General features: G+C 46.1%; 1 protein-coding gene across 6 annotated transcripts in view; it reads right to left on the bottom strand.

Annotated features, from left to right (window-relative positions):
- The window catches only part of RFFL (ring finger and FYVE like domain containing E3 ubiquitin protein ligase), a 66,211-nt gene that overhangs the window by 19,098 nt on the left and 28,637 nt on the right, over positions 1-18,476 (bottom strand). The window lies entirely within an intron of this gene.

The raw sequence follows: 18,476 nt of genomic DNA, 5'->3' as shown, positions 1-18,476 counted from the left end.
ACGCCTTAGCAATTAAAAGTGGCCTGAAACCCACTTTATTCAGGCCCAAGAACCTACTCCTAGAGTTCAGCGAGATGGCACTTCATCAACTGAGCGCACACACGCACCGCGTGTGAGGCCGTATTCACACTGACTGTGAAGGGGGTATCACGATTTCCTTCACATGGATGAGGCCACCCAGGCTCAGAGAAGTCAGGGCCACACTGCTAGTATACAGAGAACTGAGATTCTGAAGACCCAGGTCTTCTGACCCTAAACCGAACGTTCTTTTCTTAGACCATGCTGCTCCCCTTGTTTTCCTCTCCTCCGGGCAGCAGCACGAACTGCTCTTCCCTGTACTTCCAGCCCTACCTGCACCTCTCTCACAGCATCTCTAACGATTCATCGCACAGATGCTCTTACCCTCTGTCTTTCCCTCTGTCTGCGGCTGCTACACCGTACGTTCTTTGAGGGCAGGGATGACTTCTTATTCCTGTGTCTACTGCCCCCGAGCAGCATCGTGCACACAGAAGACACTCCGGTAACATCTGCTGCCGCGCTCAACAGGGGCCTCTGTGGCTTTATTAAGAAGTTTTGGAATCTGATTCTCGTTTTACATATCAAATATGGGTACTGGGGACAAAGGGGCAGGTGATTTTTTTAAGATCACAGAAGAAAACCCAATCCCTCAAATGTCAGAATAATCTACAGTTGCAAAGGGTCCACGGCAACGCCAAGCACTGCTGTGATACGAGTGTGCTTTTCTCAGTAGACCAAGGCAGTCAATACGGACATTCTAAGCCTGACCTCTCTGCTTACAAAGATAATAAATGAAACATTTGTGAGTGTTACTGCTCAATCATCAGTTCACACAAAAGAACGGTACCAGCTCTGTCTCCTGACTCATGGAAAGCGCCTTTGTTAAATTGTAGTTCAGAGACATGCTAAGCTAGAAAGCACTGACAACAAGAAGATGGCCGATTCAACCCTAGCCATCTCACAGAATAAGCCTGAAACCCAGCAGGGGGAACTAACCACCTGGCTCCCACAGCTGTGACCTTAGGTCTCTTGACTACTATCGGCCTTTTTAGTTTGCAGCACTTCTCCACACTCCTCGTCTAGAATTCGTTCACTTTGTAAGCATGTGCGACCCACACCTGTCTCCCCCACTTGCCTGTGGCCCCTGTGTGTCAGCGCCCAGCAGACAGGTGGCTCCACAAAGACTACTGAATGAATTCACACGATATTTGAATTTTAAATAACTGTGTTCCGTCCATTTCCTACACATCAACGTTTCTCTCTGACTCACTCTTAGTTGTCTAAAGCCTCCAACTTCCTGGAAGACAATTGCAATGAATAGTTCACATGGAATAACAAAGGAAAGAGCAGTTAACCGGATGAGTTCTCTGTTAGCAAGATAAGGATGACAGCAGTGTGGCCCCTCTCGGAAAGAGAGATTTTGCAGTTCCTGAAATCACCTGCTGACAAAAGCATCTGAGACATATAGAGTAAAACAAGGGATTACAGGATCTACACTCAGAAGACCCAGGCCCAAGCCCTACTTGACTATATCCATCTTTACAACAAGTTCTACCATTCTGGGCTTCCTTTTCTCAGGGGACATTCTCCAGCCTATGAGGCACTAAACAAGGATCAGTGGAAGCTCTGAGCATTGTAATGATGTTTCAACTTCAGTTTCTCTGGCAAGGCGCAGATAAAAAGGAAACCTAGAGGTTTTGCCACAATTACCATTTGACTCGTTCCAAAAAGGGACAGGGAGATCTGTCACAGAATCAGCAGAATGGGTCAAGTACCTGAAGGAGCTGGGGGCAAGGCAAGAAGCAGAGTGGCCTTGGGACAAGGTGGCAGTGATTTGCCAGCCTCTGTCAGGATCTTCACTCGCCTAGGCATGCAGGCTTTAGTGAAGCCAATGCCTTGCTCTTTCCAGTGCTAGGTGAGTAAGGCCGAGACCCTGCCCTTGAGGAGTTCATGGTTGAGGAGAGGAACAAGAAATGTAAAACCCAAACCAGAAATTTCAGGGTGATCGGTGCCTTAACAGAGGTTCGTGCGGCGTACCGGGGGCTGGAAGACAGAGACACAAGCGGCTCTTCCGGAGAGGAGGGGTGACCAGAGAAGACTTCTCAAATGCCGTGCCACACGTAGCCTGCTGTTGGAGCAGCTGGGTATTCATCGGGAAGCCCAGAGTAAAAGGGATTTTCAAGAAAAAGCAAATAGCAGGCAACATGGCATTAAGGAAACTATAGAGTGTTGGAGCGGGGTGGATGAGGGTAGGGCAGGTAGACAAGCAGCCACGAAAAACCACAGGGGAAGGAAACTGGACTTTATCCTATGGGCAGTGAAACACAATGAGGGGTTCAAGTAATCAAGTTTTGTGATCTTATTTGCATTTTATAGTGGGCACTCTTGACAGTAAGCAGCCTGGGAGCAGGCAGCTGGTGTAGCAGAGGCAAGACAGGAGGAGAAAGGGACAGACAGATCTCTGACAGAACTCGTGGGATGTGTCAGTGGTTTGAAGTGGTGGAGGAAGAGGGAGAGAAAAGTCTTGGACGAATCCCAGGGTCTCTGAATTATGCAACAGGACACAGAGTGGAATTGTTAGCTGGAGTAAGGGACAAAGCCCTCAGGACAAGGCATATGTCTGTGTGTGAAGGAAGGGGGCAATTATAATGACGGGTTGCATTTTGTACCCCAGGGGCTTGCTGGTGGATACACACCACACCAAAGGGACAGTCCTGGTTGAGGAGAAAGTCAGAATCCTCAGACCACAGGGCAGAAGATGGATGACGGTCTCAGAGGATGGCCTGGGAGAACCCCTGGGGGAACCCGACCTAAAGGGCTACCAGGGGAAACCAGCACAACGGCAGCAGGAAGACTGCTCAGAGGTGGGCGACCTGGAAGAGGGTTTTGAGTTTCAAGAACGATGCTGTCAAATGACCAGAGAGTAGAATACAGGAATACAAAATCCCTAATGGACATTTTAGGAAAATGTGAGCGTGTTCTTCACGTGAGCAGGTAAGGAAGACAGAAGCTGACTGACAGCCGTAGGTTGGAAAGTGACGGAGAAGTAAGGATGTGCACAGACACTAAGATAAACTATTCTCTGAAGAAACTTCTGGGAAGACACAAGGGCGGAGTTGAAGAGGATTCAGGTCACTAAGACAGAGAGATGCAGACGCAGGCATGGACTGCGGAGGAGACCCCCAAAGATGAAGCGCTCGCAGAGGAAGGGACGCTGGCAACAAATGGTAGGAGTAAGAGCCAGGAGCAGAAAGAAAGGTGACCTGCTGGGACGCCTGGGTGGCTCAGTCAGTTAAGCGTCTGCCCTCTGCTCCCGTCACCATCCCAGGGTCCTGGGATGGAGCCCCACCTTGGGCTCCTTGCTCAGTAGGGAGTCTGCTTCTCCCTCTGACACTCCCCCTACCTGTGCTCTCTCTCTCTGACAAATAAATGAATAAAATCTAGGAAGGAAGAAAGGAAGGGAGAGGAGGGAGGGAGGAAAGCTGACCTGCCGACTGGATTTGGGGGCAGAAGAAAGGTCACCTCTTTCACCAGAGATTGGCCCAGAGAGAAGACAGAGGTCACCCAAGATAAGCTTGGAGCATCCACAGACAAAGGTGAACGAATGAAGTAAAAAGGCAAGGGGTTGAGGGGGTGGGATGCAGTGAACCACAAGAAGGAAACACACTTTCCCTCTGCACAAGGAATCTGCATGTGGCATTTTCTGAGAGTGAGGCCTTTGCCACAGGAGCGCTAGGCCTGCTTGGTAAGGCATGATCGATAGGAAAAAACCGGCAGCCGGACTGCTGTATGTTGTTTAGAGTCCCATGCTCTTCCAAGCATGCAGGGGGCACCGGCAGCGGGCTGGGCACTAGGTTGCCCACCAGGTCCTGGCCCCCAGGGGCCTCCGGGCCAATGAAGCACTGCTGCCCAGCTCAACTCCGCCATCTGGACAGGAGAGTGAAGAAAGCTCTTCCTCAAGCTGAGAACCAAGACAACATATTTCCTTTCAGCACTATTTTCTCTCAGCTTTGCTTCTAATCATCTTCTTTTTTTCTTTTTAAGATTTTATTTATTTGTCAGAGAGAGAGACCGAGAAAGCAGGAGCAACACAGGCAGAGGGAGAAGCAGGCTCCCTGCCAAGCAGGCAGCCTGACATGGGGCTGGATCCCAGGATCCTGGAATCGTGACCTGAGCTGAAGGCAGACGCTTAACAACTAAACCACCCAGGTGCCCCAACTTTGCTTCTAATCTTTTCCGTGATGAGCACAGAAAGCAGAGCTATCGGCCTAAGCAAGTCTTTGGCTACTAGGCTCAGAAGGACTTGGTTCTGGGAGAAGACTTGAAATGTGCCTCTGGGTTACTGCCTAGGCCCCTCAGGCAGGTGGAGGACAGAGCCTTATCCTGGGCACGTGTATATGCAGGGAAGGGACGGAAAGGGGTTCAGTGGGAAGTCTCTGGTGCTAAAATGTCTACAGACTGGCGCAGCCCAGCCAGACAGGGGCACCAACGTCAGAAGACTACGCTTTTACTCTTTTTGACTTATATTTAAATACCATTTCCTAAAGCTATCAGTTAAAAGTCCTCTCTTGCCAGATTGGAAAATGATACGTCTAAATAACAACTACATTCGAGGTTATTTCGGGGAGTTGCAAGGAAAGAGTGGTCACTTTAACATTGCCATACAAGCCAAACACTTTTTTCTTGGCGGTATTTTCTCATCCTTTGACCCTGGACAGATAGCCCCTTGGCATCTAATGATGTTGCCGAAGGGCTGGAAATGGAACCCCACAGAACACACTGTGGGGTGTGTAGTGAGCTCTGCCTATGGCGACACCATGAGACGCTCGGCTCTCTGATCTGCAAGCCTCCTGATCTTGAAAGAAAATGACCAAATCTTCTCAGAGAGCTTAAAAATCCCTCCCCCGATCCCCTCCCCCTCCTCTTCAGAAAAGATGTGGACTTGGTGATTTCAGCCTCAAACACAGTCTCTGCAGCGGCTGTCCTACAGAACTTGTTTGAAACTTGCCAGGCCCTCCTCTTCCACAGGGAGAAAGACGGGAGGTGCAGGGCTGAGGGGAACGAGAAAACCTGCTCCTCCCTGCTGAGGAACCCTGTGGGGAGGGGGCCAGGATGGCTAGTCAGCACCTGGGAGTCTGTCAGCTTGACAAGGATACTGGCATTTCTTGGGACACTAAGCTCTGCTGAACAGGAAAATTACAGTTTTAATAACAGGGTAAGATAAATGACCTAGCCCAGGTAGGCTGAGTACAACCATAGTTGGAGGCAAGAAGGGAGATGATGTGATTTCTCCCTATTAAAGTCCTAGAATCCTAAGTAATTTTAAGACCGTTACTTCTCCACTTGTTCATTTGCCCCAGGCAAGTCATTTTAAGGGGATCAGTGGTTGTCACAGGCTTTCCCAAGGAGGAAAGGGTCAGAGAGGAGAGAAGGGTCAGAGTGGACCCATGGAGGAGAAGGCTCAGAATGTGAGGACCCCAGGGAAATAAGGGCTACTGTGTGATGCAGCTCCAAGCCACCTTGCTAACCACCCAAATCTAAGACAGTAAAGTCCTGTCCCCAGTGTTCTCCTTCAATCTGTTCAGACTTTAATTAACTGCTGTGTGCCAAGGTACTTCTGCAGCAACGGACTTTCCACAGACCCAAGATCTCAGAATTAATGGACATAGGGTGAACCCACTGTGTAAGACTTCACAAAAATCCTTTTTTAAAAAAACCTAATCACCATGCCCACACTCCTCGAAGAAGTATGTTTCTGACACAGCAAACCAGAAACCGGCTCCGTGGCAAGCCCGCCTGCAGTCACTACCATATTCCGGGGATTGTTCAAAGCAGCCAGCCTGGAAGTGCACCTGGAGAAATGGTCCACGTTGTGGATCGTTAATACAGAATGGGCTTTGCTTCATCTTGTATATTATCCTTAAAAAGCAATTAAAGTACAATTGCAATGACTCTGAAAGGAAATGCTATGAAAGTCTATCAATATGGCTTAGCTCTGCCTCTTTGAAATAACCGATAAGTAATTACATGTTTTGAGAAGTAAAGAAGAAAGTCATCATTCTCCACTGGAAGAATGCTTCTCATCTGCCAGGCACTGAGCTATGGATGGACTCCCCAGCCCTTTATCCTGTGAGCCTCACAATTCTGGCAAGGCACGTTGGAAATGTTCATCCCATTTTTGGGTGAGAAAACCAAGGTTCTGAGAAGTGAAATAACTTGTCAAAGGTCATAGCAGAGGGTAGTAAAGCCAAGATGTGAACCTGAATCGCTTCCACTGTGAAGCCAGTGCTCTGCAGGCTACAAGAAGTCCTCCTGATTCTACAATCAGTCAAATAATAACAAAAGCAGTCTGAGGGGAATGGGCTGGAGAGTGTACAGTTTTTGAAGCTTTCCATCTCTACCATAGCTTTCCCATCAGCACAGAGGCATGCTCCAGGATCTCCCAGATTTAAAAACTCACCCTGGTCACGAGGGAAGTACAGAGTAGAACTGAACATGTTACACCAGTTGCCCACTGGAATGGCTAAAATGGGAAAATGGGATACTAGCCAGTGTAGACAAGGGTTTAAAGCAACTGGAACTCTAACTTTACCTGGCAGAAGTGTCAACAGGTACAATGCATGCACACGCACATACACACACACAGTGTAAACTGGTACAACATAAACCACACACACATACACACACACACACACATCGCTTGGCAATTCCACTTCCAGGTACATTCCTAACAGAAATACATCACCAAGAGGAGTCCGCAAGGTTCATAGCAGTACGACTGTCAGCCCCAAGGTGGAAACCAATCCAAGTGTCCGTCAACAGAACAGAAAAACAAATTGTGCTATTTAAATGCGGCATTGAGAATAAACAAATTAGTGATTAAGTGACAGTACAGATTAGCAATAATGGAAGGGAGACAGGCACAAATGAACACATACTAAACAGTTCCATCTATACAAAATGCAAACACAGGCAAACTAATCTACGGTGTTAGAAACAGGACAGTGGTCATCCTTGGGGTAGGATAATAAATGGAAGGGGAAACAAGAGGGCTTCTGGGAACATTTGGTTTCTTAGTCTGAGTGCTGTTTATATACACAGATGTTCACTTTGTGAAATTTAAATCATACATTTAAAATTTAAATTTTAAATTTAAAATCTGTATACTCTACTCATATTACAATTAAAAGTTTTATTTTAAAGCATCTAGTAGAATATTCATAAAAAACAGTAACAAAATATTTTGACCCCATACCCCTGACTCCTCAGTAAAGGTCTTTTTCTTGGCTCTCTGCTACACTGATATGTCCCCAAATACTTGACTCCACTTCCTCAATCTCAAATTCACTCTTTACCCTCTGCAGTCTCTCCTGAACCACTCTACCCAATTTCTTCTTTGCAGGGTCACCAAGGAATCCCAAGTGGCCAGATCCAAGTGACACTTCTCTATCTTCCTCTGAGTCAGCGTCCCAGCAGTGCCAGACATGAGTGACCCTTCCCTCATCCTTGAAACACTCTCCACAGCTCTGTGCCTTTTGTTTGCCTACCTCAAAAGCCTCCTTGCTGGTCATCCCCTCCCTCCTTCAATGAGGTAGGGAGCTCCCAGGCTGTCTCTGGCATCCTCTCTGAACACACTCTTATCTCCCAAGCAGAGCCCTGTCGGGTGGCCGTGGATACTATTTTTAAGCTTGAAGATGTCGTAAATTCCTCTCCCTACCCTATCTGCCCCAGCAGTGATCTCAATCACCATCTCTGATCTATCACACACATTTCCCTCCTTAGACCCTTAGAATTTGCTGTTTGCTCCTTGAAGTCCCACCTAGACTCTTCTTGCCACGATCTCACACACTTGGCTCCCTCTTGCCATTCACTCCTCAGTTGAAATATCACTCTCTAATCTCACACAGAAGAGTTAGCACTAACTGATATGACTGGCTTACATGTGAACTGTCTTAACTAGAATTAACACATGAGGGCAGGAATCTACTGTAATTCCAGAGTTTAAAATGGCATCTTGGATGAAAGAACTGCTCCTAACTAGTTTCCCAGCTTCGTTCTTGCCTCTCTCCAGCTTTTTCTCCCCAATGCACACACAGTTAAAGGTCTTTAATGGAGTCCCACTGCATTTTTTTTTTTTTTAAGATTTATTTATTTTTTAGAAAGAGGGAGAAAGGGTGAGAATCTCAAGCAGACTCCCCGCTGAGTGGAGAGCCTGGACCCGGGCTCAATCTCACGACCCAGCGATCATGACCTGAGCTGAAACCAAGAGTCATACACTTAACCTATTGAGCTGTGCAGGTGCGCCCCCCCCCCCCCCCCCCCGCCGCCACCACCACTGCATTTTAGAAAGAAAACTCAACTCCTGGCATGGTTAAAAGACCCTGCCTATCCCACCAGTCCCTGCCCGCTTCCCTGGTTTGTGCCATGCTGCTTCTCTCCCGGTTCACTAAGCTTCAAGCCGTGGTGGCCTTTCCACAGTCTCACACTCTGAGCTCCTTCCTTCCTGGATTTCTCTTCCTCATCATTCAGGCCACGACTCCCACGCCAGCCATGTAGAGGAGTCCCCCTCAGTCATACGCTCTCTCCTTGCCCTTTCTGCTGCCCTCCTGGGCACTGCTATAATCTGTCATTATAAATGTTTGCTTATAGCCTATCTACCTGCAGACTGGAACCTCCGAGGGCAAGGACCCCATCTGTCTTCACTGTTTTATCTGCATCTAGGAAGTGCCACTCGCAGCGGGCACCCAGATTGGTGGAATGAGCAAACAGAGGTCAGAGGAACATTCAAGTATTTTATCAATACAGCCAATGAGGCAAGTACTAGTTATCTCTCCTTAGGGCCCAAAGCATTCTGTCAACATTTACAGTGACATAAAGGGACTCTGAAAAAAGTCCTTTATCGAAAACGAAAGGGAGCCAACCTTTACCAGCTTTCTAATCTCACACCAAGAGCACAAGATGGTACTAGACTAGATTCAGCAAAGCGTAGGCATTATAATAAGGCATGGGGCTAAGGATTAAATGTTTGCCTCCCTCCAAACCAGCTCCCAGAGCCTCCACTCACACTGAGATGTCAGACTTCAAAGATACTAGGACTCCTGTGTCCTCCAGTTCCCAAGGTAGACTTCAGTATAAAGGAGCCAAGCTTTCTGAGTCTGTTTCCTCACTTGTATAAGTAGGGATGAAAAATAATATTCATAAAGTGCCTAACCTATAATAAGTGATTAATAAATAACATGTTAAAAGAAGTCATCATCAAACTATAAAATGGAGACTGCCTAGATGTTCAGTAGTGATTACTGGCTGGAAAGCCCAACATGTCTCTCACTCTTTCCTCTCTCTGGTTACCCCATGCTTGAGTTTGCTACCACCTAAGGGACTGAGTTGGGAGGGGCTCTGACACAGCTGATCATAACACCCACGCAATCAAGAATCAACCCTTGAAAACTCACCTGAAATTTAAAATCATCTCTCAACTTGGAAGGCTCTTTACTTTTAAAAAAGAAGTTTGAAAAGAAACTTGAAATCCCTCAGAACTGTTTAATTTAAAACAGAATCTCTGAGTCACACCTGAAATTTTCCAGTAAACCTGCCTACTAGGGTGCCCGCCCTGACCAGGGAAGATTTAAAGTGGCGGTGACGACACAATGAGCATGAGCTAGGACCACTGTTTCATCGGCGAGGAAGTGAGTCGCAGAGTACACACTGCCCTCAGTTGCTGGGCGGTGACAGTGAGGCATGTTCTCTGTGACACTGAGATCATTTCTGAGAAGTTCCTTTTAGAATAAAGAATTCCGAACCTCTAAGTCCCAGAGGAGACCGGTATACTGTGGGACTAGAGAACCTCGGGCCTGAATCAGATGAGTGGCTCCGCGGAGGCAGTGTCTGGGCTGACAAGGGATCATTCACCAGGCTGGAGGACAGTGGAGGAAAACATTTCCAAAGGCTTTAGATCCTAATAGACATTTTCCAGCCTCCGCAGTAGTCCTTAGGATGTGGGTAGTAGATAATGCCTAATTCCTAGAGAGGAATTTCATTTGGGACTTAAATTTTTAGAAAATGGACGAGATAAAAAAAAAAAAAAAGCCCAACTATGTTTTACTTTGGTTTTAGAATCAGTTCAACATGACCTTGAATCCTGGCTCTAATACTGAATAACTGATTGAGCTTGAGAAAGTGGCCTCCCTGAGCTTCGGTGGAACAGGAACAAGCTTACCTACACCTCACAGGCTGGACACAGAGCAGGTGCTCAGAAGAAAGAGGGAGCCAACCTTTACCAGCTTTCTGATATCATACCAAGAGCACAAGATGGTACTAGACTAGATTCAGCAAAGCGTAGGCATTATAATAAGGCATGGGGCTAAGGATTAAATGTTTGCCTCCCTCCAAACCAGCTCCCAGAGCCTCCACTCACACTGAGATGTCAGACTTCAAAGATACTAGGACTCCTGTGTCCTCCAGTTCCCAGGGTAGACTTCAGTATAAAAGATCAAAGTTTTAGGTGAAAGAATTTCCTGTGCTGTTATTTCAGGGGTAGGGAAGGAAGAAATAGAAGGTATTCAAACTCCGGAGTTCAGAAGTCCCTTCTCAGATGATCCTAGAAAATACCATTTTTTTTTTTTTTTTTTTAAGATTTTATTTATTTATTTGATAGAGAGAGATCACAAGTAGATGGAGAGGCAGGCAGAGAGAGAGAGAGAGAGAGATGGAAGCAGGCTCCCTGCTGAGCAGAGAGCCCGACGCGGGACCCGATCCCAGGACCCTGAGATCACGACCTGAGCCGAAGGCAGCGGCTCAACCCACTGAGCCACCCAGGCGCCCGAAAATACCATTTTTTAAAGGAAAAGTAAAAACTCTCCAGAACACCTAACATGTGCACAAGTGAGTAGTTTTGTCTGCATCTATACAATTATCCTGCAAACATCCAAATTAAAATGTTCCTTTTATAAACCCAGACGCTGGACCCTAAGTGTTGGCTAACTAGACCAGGGTCACACAGCTAGAGGGTTATTAATCTGCGGTCCTATGGAAAGAGAGGGATGCTTTCACCCTCCACAACAACCTCCCCATGGCACTAGTCACTCAGAGGCTGTGTGCTGGAAGAGCAGGTCAGTGAGCTGCCTGCGGGAGAGACCGTGGACATCACCGGCGAGCCAAGCTGCCCTTTCAACACACGAGGACCTCGTAAGAGGTGCAGCAGACTAAAAAGCCATCCCGAGGAATCCAGAATTCTATTTTATACATCCAGGAAGTCAACCCCATTTCCAACCTACTACCACTTCAGGGTACTAATGCTATAAACAGACCCCCAACTTTCTAAAGAGAAATATTAATCCATATTTAAGAGGTTTCAGTTTCTATTCTTGCCCACCTCTGTTCCAGCTAGAGGAGGGGTTTTTGACTTAACTGTCTCAACTACCTAATATTCTATTGCTCTCCTTTTAATAAGTGTTTTCACTGGTACCCATGACAAGAGCATGACAAGAGCAAATCCTCAGTGCTCAGGACCTTACCCTCCAAGCTCTTAGCTCCAGCTCTGCTGCTGTTCTGGCCCCTCAAATGCCAAGCTTATTCTGATTTTCAGGAACCTCCTGTGAGCTATTCCCTTGGCCCTGACCTCCTCGTGCAGCACTTATTTCCTCTGGAAAAACTCCTCTGACCCTGCCTGTGCTCTCCCAGCATCTCGGGACACCTCCCAATAACTTTAATTCATTCTTCTGCCCGTCTGGTTAGCGCTACTCTTGGCCAAGCCCTCTTCCAGACACAGGGACTCTGAGAGCAACAGAACCAGGCAAGGTCCCCCACCGCATGATTACTTGCCAAGGGGGTGAGCATGCTAGCATCACGCATTTAATCAGTGAGCTAAAATCTGTATAATTCAAGTATTCTCCCACAGTAAGGGAGTGGAAACAGAAGTCTACAGCTTAACTGTGAGCCTGAGTGTCAGGTAAGTGTGACCACAGGTGTTTGCTGAAGTCTTAGTAACGATAACAGCAATAGGGCTTTAAAAAAAAAAAAAAAAAAAAAAGACAAATTCATGCTTGAAAATGCCACACTCATGATTCCAGGGTGATGAGCAAATTAAGGGTTTTAAACCCAAATAACCAGAGCAGTCCCTTGAGGGAAAGGTCTAATAGGAACATGCCTACCTCACACTTGGTGAAGTTAAGTTTTTAGTGTCTGCTAAGATGACTTAAAAAACAACAGTGAGTTTCTACAAGTAGCAGAAAAATGTTAAAATTATCCATTATGACAGCATTAGAAAGCCAGAAAGGGACAGCCTCGAGGACGAACAAGATCTGGCATGTCCGTCCTCTCCCTGCGTGAAAAGACACAGAAGGCTTTAGTGACCTCCCAGAGCTCTGGTTCCAGAACACACAGCACTGCGATAAGAACTGTAAAGAATACAAATTAAAATAAAAACAACACATGGAGAAGTAGAATAACAGAGAACAGAAATGGCAGAAATCGAAGAGGCTGCACCAGATACAGCCGGGGTCTAAGCAGAGCTTGGCCGGTAGCTACCAACAGGCACAGCCCAAGCGAGGGGGGAGGAAAAGCATGGCAAGAGGAGACAAGAAACCACAGCCGAGGGTTTTGGAGCACAAAGGGTTAAACTGACAATGTGAAGAAGGAGAAAGGAGAGAGGTTTCACTTTCCGCTGGTAATAAATGAGCTCTTTTCCTGAAGTGATAACTGTTGTAAACAAGTGAAAACCATACACAATAATCACAAGTTATAAATGTTCTTGAAAACTCCCTGCTTTCAACTGGCCTATGACAGATATCTGCAGAGGGACCTCAGCATCTGCTATGAAGTTCAGGGAAAAGTAATTCTAACCAATGGACTTGTGCCAAAATCTCACCCTCGGGGTCTGACCAATTAAATGGCTGCTTCTTAGTGTGGCGTTCAGGAGAGATGACAGATTGAACACTGCAGCGGAGAAGCCTACACATTTAATTTCAGCCCAGGCATTTTGGCCCAAAGGGCAAGTCAATCAGGAAAGAAAGCAGTTCCGAGTACAGTCTTCAAACAAGCTGAAAACAGAATAAGCGGACCTGCAGTTTAATTATCACAGGATCCTTCTTCCATCAAAACTGATGACAAAGCTCATCAAGGATAAAGAGCTTGATCCCCCTGTACTCCTGTGCAGAAAACAGGATTTACCAGACAAGCTCTTTCTAGACTGAAGAAGCTGCTGCTTTCACCAGCTACTATCACAGGGACTGACTTCTGGGCAACCGGGATGGAAACCTTAACAAAGGGGTGCCTGGCAAGCTCAGTGGGTTGTGAGTTTGAGCCCTACATTGGGTGTGGTGATTACTTAAAAATATTTGAAAAAACAAACAAACAAACAAAACCATTAACAAAGCCAGGGATTCGCTGAGCAGGTTTCTGGCACAGCCCGTGCCCTGGGGAAAGGCAGCGCTTTGGGACATGAGTTCTTTCTAGGGTCAAAATTATGCAGTTTGGGGGCGCCTGGGTGGCTCAGTGGGTTAGGCCTCTGCCTTCAGCTCAGGTCATGATCTCAGGGTCCTGGGATCGAGCCCCACATCAGGCTCTGCTCGGCAGGGAGCCTGCTTCCCTCTCTCTCTCTGCCTGCCTCTCTGCCTACTTGTGATCTCTGTCAAATAAATAAATAAAAGCTTTAAAAAATTAAAAAAAAAAATTATGCAGTTTGCCTTTTCAAAGTGGACCACACAAGTTACTGCAGCCAAATGTATGGTATAGGGGAGAGTCAACGAGGACTCTGAGCCCTGGTGTTATTTAGTCCCTTTACACCTAATTTTCCTCAAAAACACAGAACCAGCTGCATTTAAAGGGCAACAGAAAGGATTAAAATAATGCATGTCATGCATTTACTCCAGAGCCTAGCACCTAATAGGCGCTCACAAAAAGCTGGCCACAAATAAAATCTTTTTCAAGGTTCTTTAAAGTGATAAAATTTATCTGCTCTTTCCCCTATCTACTGTTTTTAAGACCTGATGATACCTTTACATCAGGCTCAATGTAGCTTTATCCCCACCACCCACCCCCAGATTTTATTTATTTGAGAGAGTAAGAGAAAGAGAGCACGAGCTGGGGGAGAGGGAGAAGCAGGCTCTCTGAGCAGGAAGCCCAGTTGGGACTCGATCCCAGGTACCTGAGATCATGACCTGAGCCAAAGGCAGAGGCTTAACCCACTGAGCCATTCAGGCGCCCCTCAATGTAGTCTTCTCATTATCCTTGAAGAACTTATGGAATCCTGGGAGAACTTCTCTCATAGGGGGTCTGAGGTGTGACACTTCTTCCCAGTTCTACCACATTGCCCACAAGTCTGTCACTTTCCCCACAGCGCAGCCAGTTTAGACTTTCTGCCTTAGCTCCTCAACCCTCTTGGCCATCAGAGCCAGAGAACCGAACATCTCTGCCTCCCCTCCATTTCACCCCACCTGGTGCTCCATAACCGCCCTGCTGCACTGAAGTCAGATGGGGTCTAATGTTTTGCGATGAATCCAGGATAAATCCAGACCAACCACCCCCTTCCTCCCACAGACCTTTGGCTTAGTTTGATGTCTGATCTCAATCTGAAAATTATGCTGACTTTCTGAAATGTTTTCTGCGCCTGCCAGGATGTGATATGCCTACTATCTATCCCAAGGAGTAGAAATGGAGATTTCGAATTTGCCTCATACCACAAAGAAAACCTTCATATCCTCCTCATATTCTCTCCTTGGAAAGAACACCTGGACTTAACCTGGTCTTCGGGTTTTATTCTTTGCCACATATAAAGTGCAGACTGGCTCACATTCACCACTCCTTGACAGACTCAAGGATGCCATAGTGCTCACATGGTAATGCTGGCCTCACCGATGCTAAGATGTGCCACGTGACCTATTTGCTCCTGGAATTCCGAAGTGGAAGGACAGTCTGCAATGTGCAGGGATACAGACTGCATAAAAAACATTACCCAGTCTTTCACCTGCCCCATATTCATTAGTTTATGGTTGGAGACCATCAGAATGGACCTGTTCTGGAATAGCTCATAGTGGCTATGATAATCCACAGAAGTTATTCAAATCCAGCCTGAGGACGAACCTAATAAAGCAGGATTCAGCAGTGAGAAGCAATGAGGAATGAGAAGGGGATTCAGAAAACAGGGGTTCCTAAAACTGCTTACCAGCTGAGTGACACATTCCCCCACCCCAAGAGAATTGCTTATTTAATGTCCTCTCCAGAAACTTGCCTATAGGGTAAAACAGTTCAACAGTTAGCATTAGATCCAGCCTCCAACACTCAAGGAAATTTTCAATTCAAAGTCTAACAAGGCCCCGGGATAATTTGTAAACTACCATACTCGGGAAACACTCAAAAGGTGTGCTAAAAATCCTGGAATTCAAAAAAAGGAACCTTTAATTTAAAATGCTGGTGAATTACAGGCTAAGATTTCTTATTGTTATTAAGAAATAAATAGCGAAGCACAGCTTGGATCCCTTATCTACCAAAAGTAACAGACCAGCAGGCACTCAGGGGTTTCACTTTATAAAGCACATGGATGCAACATGGTGTAGGTGAGGAAAACCTGTCATGCACCAGGAAGAATGGCCTGATCCATAGAAGAAAGATGTGTCCCTGTATAAAGGCAAGGGCAGTGAAGGACTAGTTGCCTTAGCTTCTTTTCATACCAGAAAGAGAGACATCTTCCGTCAAGCTCAAATACTAGAAGTCTTGACTTTTTAACTACACCAAGTTTCAAAACACAGACACACAAAATTACAGTAAAGACAAGCACATCCTGTTTGCACTTGACTTCCTGTTCTAGGCCAGCTGATCTATTTACACTGCTACTGCCTAGCCACAAAACAGTAACCCTTCATATCTGCCAACAACCGGTTCACTGAGCACTATTTCACGGACAGTAAAATACATTATTCTACGAGTCGGGTAGAAAAGATTCACCTAAAGAGCACCAAAAACCAATATTGAGCCTCTAAGTCACTCTGTCTCTCCTATGCTTCCTACTGACGTCTGACCTACCTGATAAAAAATTAATACAAATAGGCGGAGATAAAAAATTAAGCCCGAAACAAAATTTGGAATATGGGGACTGAGAAAAAGAGCAAGGAAGACTGGAAATGTTTTTATTATTAAACGTGGGCCCCTTTTCAAAAGTAGAAGGAACAGATTTCTATCAGCCGGAAGCCCCACTGAGCAGACCCCCAGACGGGAACCACCGGGAGTGGTCACCACAGTTCATAAAGGGCCCTTCTGGTGAACACTGCCCCCAATCCAGCCAGCTACCAACCGGAGTCCACATGTCAGCAAAAGCTCTCCAGTTTTAGAGACCTGAAGCCCCCACTTGAAGGGAAATTTCCACTGTTTTCAAAGAGCTAGTAGTTCCCCCCACAAGCTACATTCAGTATTGGGAATAAATGCTAGATGACAAATATCCCAGTTTTTATGGGCCCATCGGTTGGCCTCCTCAGGTCTGTATTCTCATCTGGAAAATAGGAAGGTAAGACGACGCAAATCTCTAATGTTCCTTCCAGCTGTCGAAAAAGTTCCAGGATTCAACACTAACAGTTAGAGGAAGCTTCTGCCGCTCCTGACGTTATTTCTTTGGTCCAGTAAGATACCTCTCATACCCCACAATTCACGGTGTGAATATATGCCTTGATCTAGACCTCTCATGTACCCAAGGACTCTTTTCCCTCTCCCTTGAAATGTGGATCAGAAAGTTTCTTACTGAAGGCAAAATAACAAACCTTAAGGTTTGTTCTCTTGACATATGGTCTTTTTATTAAGATCTTAATGTAATCACCACTCAGTTCTCATGCTGGTCATATGATTCCTGGACAGGATAAAGCCACAAAAGGATGGAGAAAATCTGACCAGCAGCTTGTGGCCCTCCCACACAGTGACTGCTAATAGCGAAAGAACGAGGCAAAATCTGGGTAAGAAAAGGGAGTGGTGAAGACAAGCTGGTTGAGTCAGTGTAAGGGAAAACCCAGAAGAGAGGAAGAAATGAGGAAAAAAGAAGGGCAAAGAAGGGGGCGGGGGAATCCAAACCAATGAGCAGAAACTTAAATTCTGCTTATTCATTCATCTATTTATTTATTATCTATCTATTTACATTATGTGCAGAGAACTGAATTGGACACTAGAGGAGACACAAAGGTCAACCAGATAGATCTGCTCATGAGGTTATGGTCTAGTAGGAGAGATAAAGGCATGTACACAAACTACTGAAATATACAGTAGAAAGGATACTGTGCCATAAAGGAGACATAAAAGAGAATTCTCTACTATGAGACCCAGAGGAAGAAGTGATTACTCCCAGTGAGGGATCAGACGAGGCGGCTTCATAGGAAGAATGACATTCCAAGCCCAAAACACAACAGGAACAAGGACACCCAAGCAGGAAATCAAGGACACATAGGTACAGTGAGTAACTGGATTTGATTTGAGATACAAGTGGGCATGAAGGGAGGGATGTTAATAACAATAGCTAGCAATCCACAGAGCCACGGCTAAATTGGTAACTGGGTTGGAGCCAGAGAAGTACTCCAAAGTCAGACTCAGAATTTGAGTTTAAATCCAGTAGAGAAGGAAGGAGGGAGGGAGGGTGACAAGTTAGGAGCTTGGAAGACTCTCAGAACCCATAAAATTAAGATAATAAAATAAACGCAAAACCAGTGTGTGCAGATATTGAAAGTCCCTCCAGAGAGATGCAATGTCTTCCAAACTAAAAGCAAGAAGACCGGAAGACAAAAGGGCTCAGGTGAAGGTATTAACATATTTAAACAAAGAACATGACCACATCTGGGCTCATGGCAGGCTCAGTAGAGCATGTGGCTCGTGATCTCAGAGTTGTGAGTTGGGAGTCCCACATTGGGGGTAGAGACTACTTAAAAAGAAAATCCTGAGGCACTCGGGTGGCTCAGTGGGTTAAGCCTCTGCCTTCGGCTCAGGTCATGATCTCAGGGTCCTGGGATGGAGCCCCACATCGAGCTCTCTGCTCAACGGGGAGCCTGCTCCTCCCCCCCTCTCTCTCTGCCTGCCTCTCTGCCTACTTGTGATCTCAATCTCTCTGTCAAATAAACTTTTTTAAATCTTTTTTAAAAATCTTAACAGTGATGACATCAAAGTGTGATCTACAGAGTTTAAAAAATCTAAAAGTAGAGGAGGCTATTATGACTCCATAATCACCCAAGACTGAGCAATACTGCAACTAAGTGACACGCCATCTTCTCTGCTGTGGGACAAGTTTCTTTCATGAAGTTTAAGTGGGAACTGCATACAGTAGCACTTAGGGGTGTGGGCTCCTAGAATCTGAGGGACTCGATTCCTTCCAATCTGAGTTCATCCTCTTACCAGCTTGGACAGAGCCTTGGTTTCCTCTTTTGTAAATTGAGTACCATGGGCCCACTGGGAGAATTAAATGTCCTACTGTATGCAAAAGCACTTAGTAGAATACT

The sequence above is a fragment of the Mustela putorius genome, unplaced genomic scaffold (genome assembly GCF_011764305.1).
Source record: "Mustela putorius furo isolate JIRA1106 unplaced genomic scaffold, ASM1176430v1.1 tig00003962_pilon_pilon_pilon, whole genome shotgun sequence".
In the NCBI taxonomy this organism is placed as follows: Eukaryota; Metazoa; Chordata; class Mammalia; order Carnivora; family Mustelidae; genus Mustela; species Mustela putorius.
Note: the sequence above shows the minus strand (reverse complement) of the source record. Positions and strands in the feature narration are given on the sequence as shown.